The sequence below is a fragment of the Gorilla gorilla genome, chromosome 13 (genome assembly GCF_029281585.2).
Source record: "Gorilla gorilla gorilla isolate KB3781 chromosome 13, NHGRI_mGorGor1-v2.1_pri, whole genome shotgun sequence".
Taxonomy (NCBI): domain Eukaryota; kingdom Metazoa; phylum Chordata; class Mammalia; order Primates; family Hominidae; genus Gorilla; species Gorilla gorilla.
Genome location: NC_073237.2, coordinates 64,106,605 through 64,126,542, shown reverse-complemented (window position 1 = coordinate 64,126,542; position 19,938 = coordinate 64,106,605). Strand labels below are relative to the sequence as shown.

The 19,938-nt window shown below is 42.1% G+C and overlaps 1 protein-coding gene across 12 annotated transcripts in view; it reads left to right on the top strand.

The window, feature by feature from the left end:
* Positions 1–19,938, top strand: part of KANK1 (KN motif and ankyrin repeat domains 1) — a 242,537-nt gene that overhangs the window by 14,062 nt on the left and 208,537 nt on the right. For 4 of the 12 annotated variants that reach the window (XM_055350714.2, XM_055350720.2, XM_055350712.2 and 1 more), the window contains exon 2: positions 5,835–5,948. The exons of the other annotated variants lie outside the window; for them this stretch is intronic. The gene's annotated coding sequence lies outside the window, so the exon portion shown is untranslated. The remainder of the gene's footprint in view (positions 1–5,834; positions 5,949–19,938) is intronic. 12 annotated transcript variants of the gene reach the window in all.

Here is a 19,938-nt window from a genome sequence, read left to right as displayed (position 1 = left end):
AGTAGCCTTAGTACTGTGGAAAAAACCGTCACTCTTTCCTGCTCTGTCAACTTTGATAGCAAAAGGAGGAAACACTGCTAAAGGGGCTTGAAGTTAATATAGTTTATGCATCATTTTCTTGGGAACTTTTCAAAAGAAGTGTTGTAAACCTCTGACCTCACATCCAGTTTGACCAGATAACTGTGCTTACCTGTTGAGGCCCATCTGATTTGAGTCCTGGCTTAAAGCAGTTGTTCACATGTTGAAGTCTGTATTTAAGCTCAGGTCCCAGGCTGGGTTGTGTCATCCTGAGCCTCCCCTTCTCCCTCCTTGACCCCCAGTGACCCAGGGCAGTTTTTACTTTACCATTTCTTCCTGGCTTTTTACCTATATTTTTCGGCCAGACACTTCAAGGGGATCTGATTCGATCTAGGGGAGGGGTTAGGAGCATGGGTTCGGAGCATGGGTTCTAGAATCGAAACTCTACTATTTCCTGCGAGATGTATGTTTTCTTTGCTTCTTTGTGTTTGGAAAGAAATATTAATATTGTCATTCTGTGGTGTTTAAGTGTGTAAAGAGGAGGAGCTGGGAGGAAGATGAAGGAAGACCTAGGATGTAGTATTTCCTGACTATAAAACTCCCTAGGAAAAGTCCTCAAAGAGCCACCTTGTTTACTTTAGGCTAGAGGAGCGGAGAAAGGGCAGTGACCCTAGATGACATACAGTGAACAAGAGAGGTGGATGGAACTCTGGCAGGAAGTAAAGGGTAGAGGCAGGCTCAGGGACCCAAGTCTTGTAGGAAACCACAACTCCATGAAGCCTATATGGAGTTTCTTAGCATTGTCTTTAAATTTTTTTTTTTTTTTTTTTTTTTTTGAGACAGAGTTTCGCTCTTGTTGCCCAGGCTGGAGTGCAATGGCATGATCTCGGCTCACTGCAAACTCCGCCTTCCAGGTTCAAGTGATTCTTCTGCCTCAGCCTCCTGAGTAGCTGGGATTACAGGCATGTACCACCACGCCTGACTAATTTTGTATGTTTAATAGAAACAGGGTTTCTCCATGTTGGTCAGGCTGGTCTCAAACTCCCAAACTCAGGTGATCTGCCTGCCTCGGCCTCCCAAAGTGCTGGGATTATAGGCATGAGACACTGCGCCCAGTGTCTTTCAACTTTTACTAGGCACCTTATAATTGTGTCTTTTCCCCCAAAGCCCGCTCTCACGACAGCCTCTGGATATCAAGATCTATCAGCCTTAACTTAGTAAGTGTTCTGAGTTTCTCTGGACTTCCAACTTGTCAGGATCTGCCACAAATTTGCAAAAGGTAGTGTTGAATATTTTTCCTTCAGAAATTAAGTTTTTAATTCTTGTATATTTTCATAGGAGTAGCTATGAGAGAAGTCTTAACTTTGGGTGTTGTTTTTCTTTGGCTTCTAGAAAAAAGTTTGAGAGGTCTAGTGATTTTCATCAAGTTCTTTTTTAAGCAATCATTTGTGAAACTATTCACATCCTCAGATCTTGGTAAGATTTCCATGCAGAGCCTAATACTGAAAAGCTAAAGAAGAACCTGGACTTTTTGGAATGATTTCGACCTCTCATAAAATCCCAGACAATTACATTTCCTTATTTTGCCAGCAGACTGGTATGCCAGTTAAGTTTATAACCTCGATCTTTGTTTTATCCTCCATCAGTTAGAGATTAATTACATGCCTTTGGAATGGTGAGCTGTTGAACCTTGTCATCTTTGAACCCACTATTGTTCTCAATAAGGTCTTCTAAAGGTCAGACAAACAAGTCATTTAGATTTTTCTCTTCCCCTTAAAGCATGCATTTATAAGGCAAAAACTTAATGATCATTCATTCCATTCCATTGATCATTAAAACAGCTTTAAAAATGAAGTGGTTTCATTACTCATATTAGTCTAGTTATGCTCAGTGACTTAAAACAATATATTTTAATTTCTAGACTTAATGAGCCACTCCACTCTGGGACATACTTATGGCAGAGGGTAAGAAAAGAAATGACCATAGCTGGGTGCGGTGGCTCACACCTGTAATCCCAGCACTTTGGGAGGCCGAGGTGGATAGATCGCTTGAGCCCAGGAATTCAAGACTAGTCTGGGCAACATGGCAAAACCCCATCTCTACAAAAAATACAAAAATTAGCCGTGTGTGGTAGCACGCACCTGTAGTCCCGGCTACCTGGGAGGTGGAGGTGGGAGGATCACCTCAGCCTGGGGAGGTTAAGGCTGCAGTGAGCTGTGATCAATACCACTGCACTCCAGCCTGCTTGGTAGAGTGAGACCCTGTCTCAAAAAAATAAATAAAAATTAAAAAGGAAATGACCAGTTCATTCATAGTTATTAGCACTTCTGCTTGTGTGTCACTTCTACTCGCCTTCACTTGGCTGAAGAAAGTCATATGGCCAGGCCTGCCAGCAATGTGGTAGAGAAGTGCGATTAATTCTTCCATCTGGAGATGCTATAAGTCACGTGACAATGGGGTATAGAATCCTCTTTCAGGGAGGTTAGCGAATAATTGAAAACAATATAATCTACCATAATGGAAGACTATATTTAACTCAAAAAAATTTAATGGCCTGTATTCTGATTCAGAAATAGTTTTTAGAATTGGTTAAATCTATACTTTGGGTTTTATTTTGAAAAGATTATGCCTCAGAAATCTGCCTAGATATGGAAAACAGGGTCTAGTTTTTGGACAGGACTGATTAATCTTTTATGAATTGGAGAGCTGTACCAACAACTTGGTAACTTTCCATTAGTTGTTTCCCATGGCTCCAGATCTGTATTTTAATCAAGAAATTACACTTCTTCCTCTCTTGACTTTTATATCTTGATTTTCCATGCATTGTTAGTATCCTATTGGTCAGATGATTTTTGTTTAATTGCCTGATTTAATATGGTTTTGGCAGCCAATTAAAAGTGGATGCTACTGTCAAGAGAAGGGTAGAGATGGGGCCTTTTGACAGAAATAAAATTTATTAAGGCCTCATCAGTCTGTCTTGGTATTTTTCTTTCAAAAATGAAACTGATGAACTGTTGCTGATGTTCTTACTAGGAAATTTCTGTCTTATATAAAAGATATGAAATCGGAATTCTTTGAAGCAAGATGACAAAATATAATCATACATTGCTGTGAGGAACAGAACGTTTGTGCCTCAATTGGTTATTCACCATCTACATGTTGAGATTCTTTTTGTGGGGGATCTTGGCCATTTCTGCATGTTCACCCTCACACTCCTTTTTATGAGGTGTGGGGGCCATCTACTTAGGCAAGAGTCTTAGGTAGATTCTGTAATTTTTATGAGAAAGCTGAAGTCTCTTCTTCTTGGTTGACTTTTAAAGTAGGTGCACCAAGCCTCAGCTGGTGTCAGACTGCTGCACTTGGGGTTCTTCCTGAGCTCTTAACCTGCTTCCAACTCTTAATGAAAACTTGTTTTTGGGAGATGGTGTTCATTCATGAAATTTCATCAAACACTGGGCACTTGGAATTCTGTACTTTCTTTTTCCTCCAGATTCTTTTTTTTTTTTTTTTTGGAGACAGAGTTTTGCTCATCCCCCAGGCTGGAGTGCAATGGTGTGATCTTGGGTCACTTTAACCTCTGCCTCCTGGGTTCAAGCGATTCTCCTGCCTCAGCCTCCCGAGTAGCTGGGGATTACAGGTGTGCGCCACCGCGCGTGGCTAATTTTTGTATTATTAGTAGAGATGGGGTTTCACCATGTTGGCCAGGCTGGTCTCGAACTCCTGACCTCAGGAGATCCACCCACCGCAGCCTGCCAAAGTGCTGGGATTACAGGCATGAGCCACTGTGCCTGGCCCAGCGTCTTTTATTGAATGAACGTCTACTATGTCTTCAGCTTCCATTATTTAGAAATAGAGAAGAGTTTAAGAAACAGCCACAGGCAGCTCATACATGGTCATCCCTTTTGCCTCTCTCAGTGGCCCTTTTTTGGAGAACTGTTAGAAAAGTTGCTGTAGGCCTTGGTATTAGAAAATGTTGGCACATTTCTTGGGAAAATGTTTGATTTATTGAATAATGTAAATATTGTAAGAGATTGTGATTTCCTCATTGCTTTGACCAAATTTATATCCCACTGTTAAAAAGAAATGGAGAATTTCATGATGGTTATTTACTAATTTAGGTCTCATTTTACGATTCTGTTTTCCCTTTTGCTGAATTTATTTATTTTTAAATTAAAGGTAAATATAGTTACATCTAGTTTTGAAAGATGCCGCAAGTGTTTTTGGACCAAGGTTGGGTACAGATACATATATCATGGTTCCTTCATGCAGTTAAAAGTTTTAAGAGGACTCTGTGTGGGGGAGTGCACATACACACAGCTAGATAGCACTCCTGACGCTCCTTTCTGTGCGCACTCAGTCTCCTTCATGGTTCTCACAAGCAGAGCATACGCTCTGTGGCATACTGGGGGTACTCAGTACTTTGTCTCAGTGCCGAGACTTGGAGAAAGGCATTCTTTTTGAGCCCTTTTGCTCATGAGGAAGGGGGTCCTGGTGTACCCCAGGGTTCGTTCTCCAGGCCTGGGACCCAGAGTGGGGTTGAACTGGCAGAAGGCAAAGACCATAATGGTTACTTCTGCAGGGACAGATCTGGAAGGGACTTCATGCTGACTTTTGGGTTTTTAAGTTAGTATTTTCTGATGAGTGACTTTGGTATCTAATATAATTCTGTAAACTCTAATGCACTCCTTAAGCTTAGCAATGTGTGCCTGCCTGTGCTCTCCTGACCACCAGCCTCTGACCTACCCTGGTTTTCACTTCATTACTCCTCCCTTGGTGCTGACAGCTCATGGGAATTAAGCCAGAATTGGCCCAAAAGCTAAATGCCTGCACTGCTGAGCTGTGGTTTCCCATGAAAATGCCTTGCCTGACTTAATGTTAGCCTTTTGGTTGTATTGATGGATAATGCAAAACATGATCATCTGTAAGGTCTCAGTTCTTGATCTCTTTTCTGTAGACACTCATTCTCGTGGTGACCTCATCTTCTCTCGTTGGTTTAAGTGTGGTTGATATTCCAATCATTATCACATTTAGGTCTCCAGCTCTGACTTTTTTCTCCAGTTCCACTCTGTAAGGTCCAACTCCTTCCCCAGTATCTACACCCGAGTGTGTGGTGGCCACCTCAAATTCAACGTCACCCAAACAGAATTTCTTATTTCCCCCAAACTCCTTCTCCCCACAGACTTCTAGTGGTAAAACTCCTAAACTTTGTAATCATCTTCACTCCCCTATCTCATACACCCTACCTTTAATTCAGTAGCAAATCCTGTTCCACCTTCAAATATATGTAGAATCTGTGTCGTCCTCCCTCTTTCCACTGCCGCCATCCTCTCTCACCTGAATTACTGCACTAGCCTGATACCTGGACTCTCTGCTTCGCTTGCAATCCATTCTCAACAGCCATCTTTTAAAAACAAAAGTCACATTGTGGCACTGCATACACTCTCTGTTGGCTCCTTGTTTCTATGGGAGGAAAAGTTTTTACAGTGAACTCCATGGCTGTCCTTGCCCGGTCACTTGTTATTCTGTAGCCTCTCCTGTGCTCGCCCCCACCTCTGCTCTTCCACAGGTATCCCTATTGCCTCCCTTAGGGCCTTTGCACTGGCTCCTTCCTGTGGCTGAAGTGCTCTGTCCTCACCTCAGTGAGGTCCTTGCTCAGATGTCACCATGTCAGTGCTGTGATTATTCAAAGTTATAACCTGTCTTCTGGCACTCCAGGTCTCTCTTAATCCGCTTGGCCTCTTCTTTTTTTTTTTCATATCAAAAATTAACCAGTATTATTATGGAATTTACCTATTATATTTATTGTTTATTTTCAGCATATCCCAGTAGAATATGGGCTTTTCCAGGGCAGGAACCTTTAGCTGGTTTGCTGGTTGGTGGTACATCGAACTCCTAGAACAGAACTGGAAACGCAGAAGACACTTAAATAGGTATTTGCTGTTAAATGAGCTGCTGATAAGGATTTACTATGCTCTTCAGAACCCATTATGTGAGGAAATATATATTTCAGTTCACTGTTAGGAAAACGTTTATTTCCTTGATGAACAGGGACTCCCAACTTACCTGATTCCCTTTTCTGCTTTGGCTACCAGGATGCCAGGAACTAAGTGTCATGGTCAGTTGTGAAAGTGATTGGCTTCAACTTGCTGGTGAAGTAATACAACCCTTCCCTTCCTTTCCCCTTTCCCCAGCCTTTACTTGATTAAGTCGTTCTGTAGTTTTTTGTTGTTTTTTTCTTGACAATAACTCTGCCTTTTATTGTTTGACTTTTCAAGTAACTTTTGGGAGTGTATGGTATATAAGAATTCAAGTCAATCTTCAAAGGAAGAGAATTCATTTATTACAGAGATTTGTTTATCTTAGCTTATGGCTGGTTTTATTTTAGCTTTGGCCAGGTTGACACCATTGTTTCAAGTAGTATGTCACTTATTGTGGGGTTTTTTTGTTTGTTTGTTTGTTTTTGAGACTGTGTCTTGGCCTGTCACCCAGGCTGAAGTGCAGTGCTGCGATCTCAGCTCGCTGCAACCTCCGCCTCCCAGGTTCAAGCGATTCTTCTGCCTCAGCCTCCCAAGTAGCTGGGATTACAGGTGTCCACTATGACACCCGGCTAATTTTTGTACTTTTAATAGAGACGGCGTTTCACCATGTTGGCCAGCTGGTCTCAAACTCCTGACCTCAGGTGATCTGCTCGTCTTGGCCTCCCAAAGTGCTGGGATTATGGGTGTGAGCCACCGTGCCCGGCTAGTTACTGGTTTTGATCAGTGTTCTGAAATAGTAATTTTGGGTATCCTGTCTCTCTACAGGCTTCTGTTTGATTGAATTTCACTTATACAGGTATTAACATGCTTGTAAACTACTATTGTCTATTGCTTTATTGCTTTGGTTAGTCAATCCCAAACTCTTGCTGCTTTTTTTTTTTTTTTGAGGCAGAGTCTCACTCTGTCACCCAGGCTGGAGTGCAGTGGCTCACTGCACCAATCTCAGCTCACTGCAACCTCTGTCTCCTGGGTTCAAGCCATTCTCCTGCCTCAGCCTCCCAAGTAGCTGGGACTACAGGCGTGTGCCACCACACCTGGCTAATTTTTATATTTTTAGTAGAGACGGGGTTTCGCCATGTTGGCCAGGCTGGTCTCAAACTCCTGCCCTCAGGTAATCCACCCGCCTTGGCCTCCCAAAGTGCTGGGATTACAGGCGTGAGCTACTGCTCCCAGCCAACTCTTGCTTCTTAAACCCAAGGACCCTGATTTCTGACAGAATATGTATACATACGTGTGTGTGTGTGTGTGTGTGTGTGTGTGTGTGTGTGTGTGTTTATTTGAGACAGAGTCTTGCTCTGTGGCCCAGGCTGAAGTGAAGTGCAGTGGCATGATCTTGGCTTATTGCAACCTCCACCTCCCTGGTTCAAGCGATTCTCATGCCTCAGCCTCCTGAGTAGCTGGGATTGCTGGGATGCGCTGTCATGCCCTGCTAATTATTGTATTTTTTTAGTAGAGATGGGTTTCAGCATGTTGGCCAGGCTGGTCTCGAACTCGTGGCCTCAAGTGATCTGCCTGCCTTGGCTTCCCAAAGTGAGGCATACAAAAAGCCATAGAATTTCATATTTTTGAGCTGGCTAGATTTGTCAATGGCTCTAATAAGTGTTGCATTTTTATTTAAGGAGGCATGTGGTGATGTTAGCCCTGTGATTTAGGAGAATAAGCAGCAAGGGTTGGGCTGGTTTCCCTGCTCCCCTGGCTGCTGTTTCTCCATTAGAACTGGAACTGAGGATTTCACAAGGACCTCTTGGAAAACTGCACAGTTAGTTTTAAAACAAATTGTATTTGTCACCCAAAGGATCAATATTTTTCTAAAATTTCTAAAATAAAGGATCAGTTTGTTTCTGAAATTTGGTTACCTGAAGCCATTGACAAATTAGTTGTTTCTTATTCAGGTTGCTTTTAATTGAGTTCTGCATGCAAACCCACATGTATCCCTCTCTGCCTCTGAGGAGAATGGGGCCTTTCTTGGAGAACACAAAAGTAGGAATTCTGATTTTATTTTGTGATCTTAGTCACTTTACAATTATAAAAATTTTGGAGCTAATGAGAAACCTGAAAAATTCTGAAGTCTTCAAGGAGTGTGATCCTGGTGCTGTCTCTCAGGCATTTCTCCCAGAGAACGGGACGGCAGAGCAATGACTGTTCCCCAGCCCACAGGTAGGAGCTGGTGGGCAGCACCAGCAGCAGTAGACCTAGAAGTCTTAGACTTAGATGTGATTTGAAATATGGCTTTTATTATGGGAGCAGCACACATAAGACCATCATTGGTTCTCATATGGGAAAAACCCTTGAATATTGGCTCTAGGACAGATTTTAAGGCTGGGTGTGGTGGCTCGTGCCTGTAATCCCAACACTTTGGGAGGCCGAGGCTGGAGGATTGCTTGAGGCCATGAGTTCAAGACCAGTCTGGGCAACCTAGCAAGACCCTTTCTGTACAAAAAATTAAAAATGACAAAAAGTTATTTAAATGAAATTTAACAATGTTTTATGTACGTGTCTTCTCATACTTCAAAAAGTCAAGTTGTTCTACAAAACCGTCCATGAAAACAGTAGCTTTCTGCCCTGCTTTTCCCACCTGATTCCCTCTCCTCAGAGGAATCTCTCATCTATCTTCTGATGTTGAACCATAAGAAAATGCTGATATTTGACTGCTTTAGACCTGTGAAAATGACTGTATCTTGAGAAAGCATGCTTATCATGTCATTTCTTGATTTTTTTTAATTCAATTTTGGATATTTACTTTCCTCACACTGTGGAAGATGAAGATATAACTCTTATGACTTCCCCCAACACGTCTCTTCTCCCGCTGTAATATTAATATGATTTTTGTTTGATTAATATATAACGCTTATAGTATTATTTAGACTGGAAATAATTCACAGCCACGACATGTAATTTAAATATTTCCTTCCTCATACAGCTTTTGCCCACCCAGAGTTAATCATTGTTTTGAGTGCTTGTTTTAAGTACCTGTCACTGAGTCATTCCCAAACTGAAGCCTAACCCTCCTTTCTGTGTGTTTGCACACCTCAGGGTAGCTGTTCATTCATCCTTTCTTCCTGAAGGCGTCCCTTCTGAAGTTTCCAGGCCATTCTGTACCTTCTCTGTTTCTCTTCCCTGGATACTATGGTATCCTCCTCCTTTGTGGTTTCTTTTGGTCTCTGGTTTTTGTGTGTTTTTTGTTTGTTTGTTTGTTTTTGAAATGGAGTTTCACTCTTGTTGCCCTGGCTGGAGTGCAGTGGCGCGATCTTGGCTCGCGGCAGCCTACGCCACCCAGGGTGAAGTGATTCTCCTGCCTCAGACCCTCAAGCAGCTGGGATTACAGGCAGGCGCCAACACACCCGGCTAATTATGTATTTTTGGTAGAGATGGGGGTTTCACTATGTTGGCCAGGCTAGTCTTGAACTCCTGACCTCAGGTGATCTGCCCACCTCTGCCTCACAGAGTGCTGGAATTACAGGTGTAAGCCACTACACTCGGCTGCTCTCTGGTCTTGGTAAAGAGCATTGGCCAACAGCTTCTGCAAAAGGTTACAAGGGAGATAGTCTTCTTGAGATTTGGCATATCTAAATTTTCTTTTTTTTTTTCTTTTACCTTCACACTTACTAGTTTAGCCAAGTGTACAGTTCTAGTTTGAAAGTCCTTTTCCCTCAGAACTTTAAAGAGATTGTTCCCTAAAGTTCTAGCTTTTTATTAAAAAAAAAAATAGAGTTTCCCCTCACTTCTCTTTAAAAGTTTTTAGGGGCGGGGCGCGATGGCTCATGCCTGTAATCACAGCACTCTGGGAGGCCAAGGCGGGCGGATCACAAGGTCAGGAGATTGAGACCATCCTGGCCAACATGGTGAAACCCCGTCTGTACTAAAAATACAGAAAAATTAGCCAGGCGTGGTGGCGGGCACCTGTATAGTCCCAGCTACTGGGGAGGCTGAGGCAGGAGAATGGCATGAACCCGGGAGGTGGAGCTTGCAGTGAGCCGAGATCGTGCCACTGCACTCCATCGAGCCTGGGCAACAGAGCGAGACTCCGTCTCGGGGAAAAAAAAAAAAACTTTTTAGGATTTTTCTTTTTGTCCAAGTATTCTAATTGGTTTTTTTGCGTTCATTTTTCTGGGCACACAATGGCCTTCTCAAACTGGGAACTTAATGTTTTTCAATTATTGGAACATTTAAAAAATTATATTTAGATAACTTTCCCTCTTTTCATTGAATTTGCATTTTCTAATGTTGGTGGTCCTTCTGGGCAATCCTCTGATTATCTTACCTTTTTCTCTCCTATTTTCTATGTCTTGGTCTTTTTATTCCATTTTCTGGTGGATTTCCTCAGCTTTACCTTACAACCATTTTACTGAATTAAAAAATAATTTTTTTTTTTTTTTTTTTTTGAGATGGAGTCTCACTCTGTCACCCAGGCTGGAGTGTAGTGGCTTGATCTCGGCTCACTGCAGCCTCTGCCTTCTGGGTTGAAGGTTGAAGCAATTCTCCAGTCTCAGCCTCTCAAGTAGCTGCGTTACAGGTGCCCGCCACCATGCCCAGCTAATTTTTGTATTTTTAGTAGAGACCTGGTTTCACCATGTTGGCCAGGCTGGGCTCAAACTCCTGACCTCAGGTGATCCACCCACCTCAGCCTCCCAAAGTGCTGGGATTACAGGCATGAGCCACCATGCCATTTTCAAGCTAATATGTCTCAATTTTTTTTTTCTTTGAGGCAGGATCTTATTTGTAAGCCAGGCTGGAATGCAGTCTTATGATCACTGCTCACTGCAGCCTTGACCTCCTGGGCTTAAGCAATCATCCCACCTCAGCCTCCCGAGTAGCTGGGACTACAGGTGCATACCACCACGTCCAGCTAATTTATTATTTGTTGTAGAGATAGGGTCTCACTATGTTTCCCAGGCTGGTCTTGAACTCCTGGACTCAAGTGATCCTCCTGCCTTGGCCTCCCAGAGTGCTGAGGTTACAGGTGTGAGCCACTGTGCCTGGCCCATGGCTCAGATTTAAAAGATGTAAAAGGTGTATAGTGAAAAGCCACCCACTTCCTGTACTAGCTACCATATTCTCTCTTTACAGGCAACTGGTATTCCTCCTTCCAGAGATAACTGTGTTTATGTATATATATACACACACATATATATACACTTTTTTTTTTTTTTTGAGACGGAGTCTTGCTCTGTCGCCAGGCTGGAGTGCAATGGCGCCACCATGCCCAGCTAATTTTTGTATTTTCAGTAGAGACGGGTTTTCACCATGTTGGCCAGGATGGTGTCGATCTCTTGACCTCGTGATCCACTTGCCTTCGCCTTCCAAAGTGCTGGGATTACAGGTGTGAGCCACCGCGCCCGGCCTCATATATATTTTTAAAAGTGTGTGTATATGATCATACTCTCTCTCCCTGTTAAATCACAGATGATAATAGACTTTATATATTGTTATGCATCTTTTTTTCATAGAACCATGTGTCTTCAGACTGCTCCATATAGAGGTATGGGTTTCTTTTTTAAATCATTTTAAAGAGTGGCATAGTATTGTTTTAAACTCCATATTTTATTTAATCAGTTGCCTGTTGATTTGCTACATCCAACAATGCTGCAAGGGGTAATTTTGTACATATATTATGCTCATACGTGATAGTGCCATGTGTGATGAATATGAAATTACCAGGTGAATGGATATGTGCATTTGTACTTGTCACAGATATTACTCCAACTGCCTTTCATGGAAGCTGTGCTTACGCTCTCACAGGCAAGGTATGGAAGTACCTGTTTCTTTATATCCTTGCCAGTACAGTATGTTATGACATTTCTTAATCTTTACCAATCTGTTAAGAAAAAAATGGTATCTCATCTGTTTTTAATTTGCATTTCTCTTAGGAGAATGAGCATATTTTCATAAAAGAGCTGTTTGTATTTGTGTTTCTGCGAACTGTTCATATCCTTTGCCATTGGGCTGTTACCAAGTTGTATTACATTATACCTAAGGGAAATAAGCCCCTCGTGATAAGAATTGGAGTTGTTTGCAGTTTGTTCATCTTTTGACTCGGGTTATATTACATTTTTCCATGTTGGTGAATTTATTAGCAGCTTATTTTAAAGTCTTTGGATTTAATATCATGAAGAGAAAAAGGCGTTCCCAATCTTAAAATTATTATTTTTAAAATGTCCAGGGTTTCTTTTGGTACTTTTGTAGTTTTAATATTTTTATATTTAAATTATTTATCCATATTGAATTTATTTTAGTACATATGGATCCAAGTTTACTTTTTTCCCCAGATGGCTACTGGTTTTCCTAATCATTTATTAATAGTCCATTTTCCCTCTGACTAAATCCCCCATGCCTGTGTGTCTGTTTCTTGACTTCTGTTTCTTGACTTCTGTTGTGTTGCTCTGCCTAGCTCTGTGATGTTGAGCTATTCATGTTTTAGTTGTGACACTATTCTAATTGTTAAGAATATGTTTGTATTAGGGAGGATTGGGCTTGTATTAAATATTTTATTGTTGATGTTAATTGTCAGTTTTGTAGTGGCATTTAAAAATGAATTATGTGGCTGGGAGCGGTGGCTCATGGCTGTAATCCTAGCACTTTGGGAGGCCCAGGAAGGTGGAGTGCTTGAGCCCAGGAGTTCAAGACCAGCCTGGACAAGATGATGAAACTCTGTCTCTATGAAAAATACAAAATTAGCCAGACATGGTGGGGCATGCCTGTAGTTCCAGCTACTTGGCAGGCTGAGGCTGCAGTGAGTCATGATTGTGGCACTGCACTCCATCCTGGGTGACAGAGTGAGACAACATCTCAATAAAATAAAATAATTTTAAAAAATGAATTATGCAAACTTTAAAGGAAACTGATCATATTTTATGTAACTCAAAGAATGTTTAGGGACCTAGGCTGGTAAAGGTCAGAGTTTTCTAACTCAAGGTTTGCTTCCTTTTTTTTTTTCAAATCCCTCCAATGAGGGGGAAACAGATCCTAAAACAATAGTGAGAAGTACTTAATTGGCTGGGTGTAGTGGTTCATGCCTATAATTCCAGGACTTTGGGAAGCCCATGCAGGAGGATCACTTGAGGCCAGGAGTTTGAGACCAGCCTGGGCAACAAAGCAAGAACCTTCCCTCTACAAAAAATACCCAGATGTGGTGGTGCGTGCCTGTAGTCCCAGCTACTCAGGAGACTGAGGTGCGAGGGTTGCTTAAACCCAGGAGGTCGAGGCTGCAGTGAGCTGTAATTGTACCCCTACACTCCATCCTGGGTGACAGAGTGAGACCCTGTCTCAAAAAAGTAAAAGTAAAGTAGTACTTAATTTGGGATCAAGATCGGCTTACAAATCAGAACATTCAGGCTTGAGGAAGAGAAAAAGCAATTAAATAGGTCAACAATTGCAAAGCAAAACTCAGTTTGAGAGTTGGATAAAGAGATTTGATTGTGGGGACTCTCTGTCATTTGAGATGCAACTCTTGGTCCAGTCTCAGGTGATGAAAATACAGCATCAGTAGTTAACCGGAGTACAGCAGCATCAGTGCCTTTCTTTCTGCGAAAAAAGTCTTTATTTGCCTAAGATGTAGAAAAGAGACTGTAGTGAACCAGAGACCATTTTATTCTGAACTGTGGCAGAATAAAACGCCTTCTGGCGTCTGTCCTCAGTGTTACTCTGAAATAGCCCATATATTGGGAAAAAATGTGGCTGCTTCTGTGTGTGTGTGTTGTGTGTGTGTGGGCTAGATTGTTGTTGTGTTACATTGTGATATCAAGAGAGAAGAGAACTTTTGTCTAGATGCTCACCTGAGACATCCACCTGGCCTCCAAGCAGCATGCACATGAGTGAGGAATTTCAACAACTTGTTTTTTTCCTGTAAGATAATAAGTGTAAAACATTCATTGGACATGAGCACAAACACAGAGGCGTTATAGACTAGACTGTAAAATCATCTGTGGGCCACTCTGAGCCCCTGTGGTCAGTCCTTTCCTTGGATGACTCTAAAGGGGACTTGGGCCCCACTTAGGCATAACAGTGTATAGAGATTTAAAAGGAGTTTGAGAGCATTCGTCTTTTTTTTTTTTTTTTTTTTTTTGAGACAGAGTTTCACTCTTGTTGCCCAGGCTGGAGTGCAGTGGCACCATCTCGGCTCACCGCAACCTCTGTCTCACTGGTTCAAGCAATTCTTCTGCCTCAAGCACTGTTTTTTTACCATTTCTATCATTTTGAGTGTATAGTTCATTGATGTTAAGTATGTTTACATTGTTGTGCCACCATCATCACCATCCATCTCCAGAACTCTTTCATCTTCCTAAATAGAAACTCTGCACCCATTCAACCCTTAACTCCCCATTTCCCTCTACTCCCTCCAGCCCCTGGTAACAACCATTCTACGTTCTAACTGTTTTATTTTTAAATTTAGACATATAGTTGATACTCAGAAGCTTAACATTCCTTATATGAAAGTCTTCACCAAGCTACTTGGCTTGAGCATCTTATTTGCCCCTTAAGCCTTACCCTGGGAATAAAATACAGCCTTTATCACTGTTTTTGGAATATCTTGGAAGTGGGTAAAACTGCTTGAGTTTATTATGTAGAAGTGCATTTCCAGATTTCTGGAGTGTGGATAGAAGATTTTCATACCAGCAGTAGGGTCTCAACCTTGTTTTTCTTATCTCTTGGCAAGAAAGCAAAGCTGGCCATTGGGGTATAATAAACCTTGTGTACACAGCTGCAGGAGGGAACAGGGAGGTGGCTGTGCTTGGAGGCTGGGTGTTTTGCAGACGATAATGGGACATCTCTGGCACCATGTTACTGGTCGGAACAGTTTTGGAATTGGATTTTGTCCTGCAGTGATGTCTTTGAAGAGGAAAGCACTTTTGAATATTTGCATTGCTTTGAAGCCAGTGCCATGGAGATATTGTGACTTATTGCCAGTCAGAGGCAAAGCTGAGTGTGTGAGGTTTTGAACAAAGGTTGTTGAAAAAAGGAGATAATCATTAATTTTTTCAGTAAAATTCATTGAACCCCAAGGGCAATTTGGAGGGGTCATAGCTGTTTTTAGAATCTGTTGCTAATCACCGTATATCGTAGATATTAAGCCTAGGTTAAAAGCATTAGTGTGGGTACAGAGTTTAGATTTGCCAATTTGTGACTTTAGGCATGTTTAACCTTTCTAAGTCTGTTTTTCCATCTGAAGAATGGACATAGAGAAAATTTATCACTGGGCTTTTTGTGGGGGACAGATGAGGTAAGGCATAATGCATTTAAAGTGGCAGGCACAGTCTAAATACTACCTAGTGCTCCTGGACAGGCATAGAAAATGGAAAATTATTTATATATTTTCCCCTCCTCCAAAACACTCTTAGACCATCTGATTTTTATTTGACTTATCTGAATCCTGAATAGTTTTTACTGGATCATACTCTGGTATCTGGACTGTCCCTAGTTTGAAGGTGGTGCTGCTGGGTGAGAAGCCAAGGATGAGAGAGGCTGTTTTTTGGAGGCCCAGTCTGTCAAAATTGAGGTGGCATTTCTAGTTCCTGATAGAGTTAGACAGATGCAAAGGTCATGGGAGCTTTGAACAGTTTCTATGCATTATGTGTTGTTTTTCATCTTCTGGAAGTAGGCTGGAATTTGTTTTCAGCAGCTAAGTTCATTATATAGTTGCCTCTAAGCCATGCTTCCGCTTTTCCATGTTTGTGAAAAGCAAAACAAAACCACCAGGCACATTATCTTTTACGAGGACCTGGAGATTGACTAGCTGACACCCCCAGATTTCACATTTATGTTGAGATAAGGAGAATAATGTAAGTCACCCAGACCTTTTGGTCATTCTGCATTTTTATTCACAGGGATGAACAGAGGCTTGCAGATTGGGAGAAAGGGGTGGGCAGAAACAGTTCTGTTTTCTGGTGGACCCAAATAATGCATCTGCTTTGATAACTGCCTATCTTGATTTGCTTGGAAAGGGCATAGAGTAATAAATAGTTTGTGGGAGTGTGAAGAATGAGCCTTTAGACTGACCCAACTTGTGGAAATTCAGAAAATGCAGAAATGTACGTTCTTCCAGCTTGTGAATCCTGAACAATGGAATTGTTAGAAGAACTTTTGAAACTTGTTCTTTTTTTGAAAGTATTATTGTGCTCAGTTGGGTACATGTGCTTTGGTCTCAAAAATTTGTGCCTTAATCACATTGCTGGGGAGGCTGTGGATTTCACTATCAACGGAAAGTAATGTAAGATGTGATATCTTTTCAGCAGGCCCTAAGGAGATTTTCTTGAAAGAAAAGGGGAAAATGCCGCTCTTAAGCAAAAAATCTGGACCACGTTGGCAGACATACGTCTTTGAAACATACCAGCAGAGAATTATTTAATTATTTGCCCCTTAGTTTTATCTTGATCACTCCTAGCATGATTTTTCCCCCTGTTAGTTATGCAGCAGCCTACTGGCTGACATTTAACTATTGATTGTTCATCCTGGGGAATGAATTACTGTGATTTATAGTCAAGGGTACAGATGTAAAGAGACAGAAAGGATCAGATGTTTCTAGTGCCTTTTTTCTTCCTCTGATGGCTTCTCCCAGAAACTTGATAAAAGCACCAACACTAAAACATGTTTACAATAAGAAAGCTGTTTATTCATCTTAAGTAGAAGATTCTATAAGTTTGTGTAAAATTTTGCCCATGTAGGAACAATTAGTCTTTTAATTTGAGTTGTGTATTGTAATTCCATGGATGGAGATGGGTGGAGGTTGGGCCGAGGGGAAGCTGAGGTAAGAAGCCAGACCAGAGAATTTAAAATGATGTCTTTCTTTGAGGATGCCCCCTTTGCCCCTCCTGCTGGGCCTCGCAGCCGTGGGATTGGCCACATCACTTCCTGTCCAAGTTGGCACTGACAGTGGCACAGTAACTCTGCCCAGTGTTCTCAGACTGCAGTGGGCAAGTTTCCAGCAATAGAGTCACCCAAAGAAACAACGCAGCCTCCTTTTTTACTTTCTCTGTTGCCTAGGGCAGTTTCCTCAGACCTCAGTACCTATGTCCCTTGCTTTTGGAATAACCCCATTAGGTCCCCAAACCTTGCCTTTGATGTATGTGGCTTCTTGAGGATCCCCTACATTTGCATCTGTTTCCTTCCCTTATGCAAAGGCCCTAAGTCTTCCTTGGGGGAAGAGTCCTCGGGGGCTTTCCTGTGGGAGAAAGGAAGGATCTATTCCTGCCCACACTTCTTTCTCTCCAGATAGAGAAATAGCTCACATTTTTGGTGCCTACTGTGTACTGGGCACTGTACTGTGAGTTTTCATGTGTGACCTCACAGGTACTGTGATCATCCCCAAGTGACATTCAGAGAGGTGGTCTGCCCCAGGTCACAGGGCTAGGAAATTAGTGACATGCAAGGAAAATGGCTTTACTCTCAGCGTGAGATGAAACAGACAATACAGTACACCTGCTGAGTGACAGAGTTGTCCCTGAGTTGTTAGGGCCTTTGCCTGCCTTGGAGCTCCACTTGCTTGGTGCACAGTAGGCAGCAAATGGGCTGTAGAATCATGGTATTTGTGATTTCCTGTGTCCTTGACAGTTGAGATATTCTCTAAGGCTATTTATGTTCTGTCTACCATGCTCCTCACAAGCAGTCTTCTGGGTCCTCACAAGCAGTCTTTATTGTTTATATTTCTATTAACAGGTCTGTTTAAGGCAACGTAAACCTTTCCTACCATGTTCCTCAAAATTCTTCCAAGCTCCTTCACTACCCAATTCCAAAACCACTTCCACATTTTTTGGCATTTGTTATAACAGCACCCCACTTCCAGGAACTAAAGTCTTTTAGTTTTCTATTCCTGCTGTAATAAAACCCACAAATTTCATGCTTAAAACAGCACATGTGTGGGGTGCGGTGGCTCACATCTGTAATCCCAGCACTTCAGGAGGCTGAGGTGGGCGGATCACTTGAGGTCAGGAGTTAAAGACCATCCTGGTTAACATGGCGAAACTCTGTCTCCACTAAAAAATACAAAAAAAATAGCCAGACATGGTGGCAGGCACCTGTAATCCCAGCTACTCGGGAAGCTGAGGCAAGAGAATCGCTTGAACCCAGGAGGCAGAGTTTGCAGTGAGCTGAGATTGTGCCACTGCACTCCAACTTGGGCAACAGAGCGAGACTGTCTGAAAAAAAAAATACACAAAAGCACACATTTTTTTATATTACAGTTGTGTAGATCAGAAGTTGGACACAGGTCTCACTGGAATAAAATCAAGGAGTCAGCAGGACCTTTTCCTTCTGAAGGTTTTGGGGAGAATCTATTTCCTTACTGCTGCAGCTTCTAGAGGTTGCCTGTATTCCTTGGCTTGTGACCCCTTTCTTCGTCTTCAAAGCCACCACTGGCAAATTTCGTCCCTTTTACGCCTGACATTTCTTCTGGCTCCTCTTGTGTGATCCCATCTTTCTGTCTCTGACCACAGAAAGAAAAGACTTTTTAAAAAGACTCATTAGATTGGGTCCATCTAGATAATCCAGGAAAATCTCTCCATCCCAAAGTCCTTAATCTTAATGCCATCTGCACAATGACTTTTGCCATGAATGTAACATAGTCACAGGTTTGGGAATTAGAAGTTGGGCACCTTTGGGGGGCGCATTTTTCTGCCTGCCACACATGATAAGGTGTAAACACAATACAGTTAACTCTCTTAGTTCGCAGTCGGCACCCCTTTAAGTAAAGTGTGTGGTTTCTAATCAAGCATTTTATTCAGGGTGCATCTGTTCCACCTGGCTGGCAGCACGCACCTTGCAGGTCAGGTGTGAGATGAGCAAGACCCATTGGAAGACTGGAAGCTACCTCCTCCTCTCTTTTAGGGAAAGGAAGCGAGAGAGAAGCAAGGATACCACTTGAGTTGTGACTCTCTTGCTTATGGTGAAATTAAGAACTAAAACTAAAACAACAGGAACCCTTTCATAACGGAAATACTGAAATATAAAATGAAACCACCTCCTAAACAACTCTTTTTCCTTTGAAAACAAAGCTAAGCTGCGTTGATGCTTGCACCTCTGCTCTTGCGTGGGAAAATTGGAACCCTCTGTGACATTTGGTATGTTACTGAGCAGGGTTCCCTTGGGGAGGACGAGAAGCCTCCTCTCCACTTGACACTTGGAATTTGATACCAGTTCCTGTCTGACAGCTGGTTAGCCTGTCAGGCCCTCACAAGTTAAATCTTGTCTCAGAAAATAATTTGCTAGAAGATCAAAGCATGGATGGGATAAATTAATTTTTCAACAAGCCACAGGTTTGGGATAATTGTCTCTCAAGTGTTGCTAATGTCTTTGATAAAAAAGTAATTTGGGGGGCTCTTTTTTTCTCTTGAGATTATAAATCTTGATTGATTCGTATATTGAAAAAGAACTCTGAAAGCTTGCACCTAAGATGAAGCCCTGGAATAACCTGAAATAATAATAATAGGTATATTTCAACACCTGTGTCATTCAGAGCAGTGATTCTCAACAGGTGGGGGTGGGAGATCGATTTTTGCCCCCCAGGGGCATTTGGCAGTGTGTGGAGACATTTTTGGTTGCCATGATTTTGGGGAGGGGTGCTACTGGCATCTAGGGAGTAGAGGCCAGAGATGCCCAGAATAGCCCACAACAAAGAGTTATAGAATGTCAGTAGTGCTGAGGTGGAGAACTCTTGATTGAGAAAGGAGTGTTTTCTATTTTACTTATTTTCGTGTGTCTTAACACTATTCCTGGATTTAATTTCTTTGAGGATAGGGTCCATCCTTTTATTTTCTCACTCAACACAAGTTGCCCTGAGTAGGCTCAAACATTTATTTACTGTTGATTCCCCTCTCTCTTGTTAAGCTATTCATCCTTTTTTTTTTTTTTTGTGTTGGAGCAGAGCTATTGAGGGCAGCACTGAAAAGCAGAT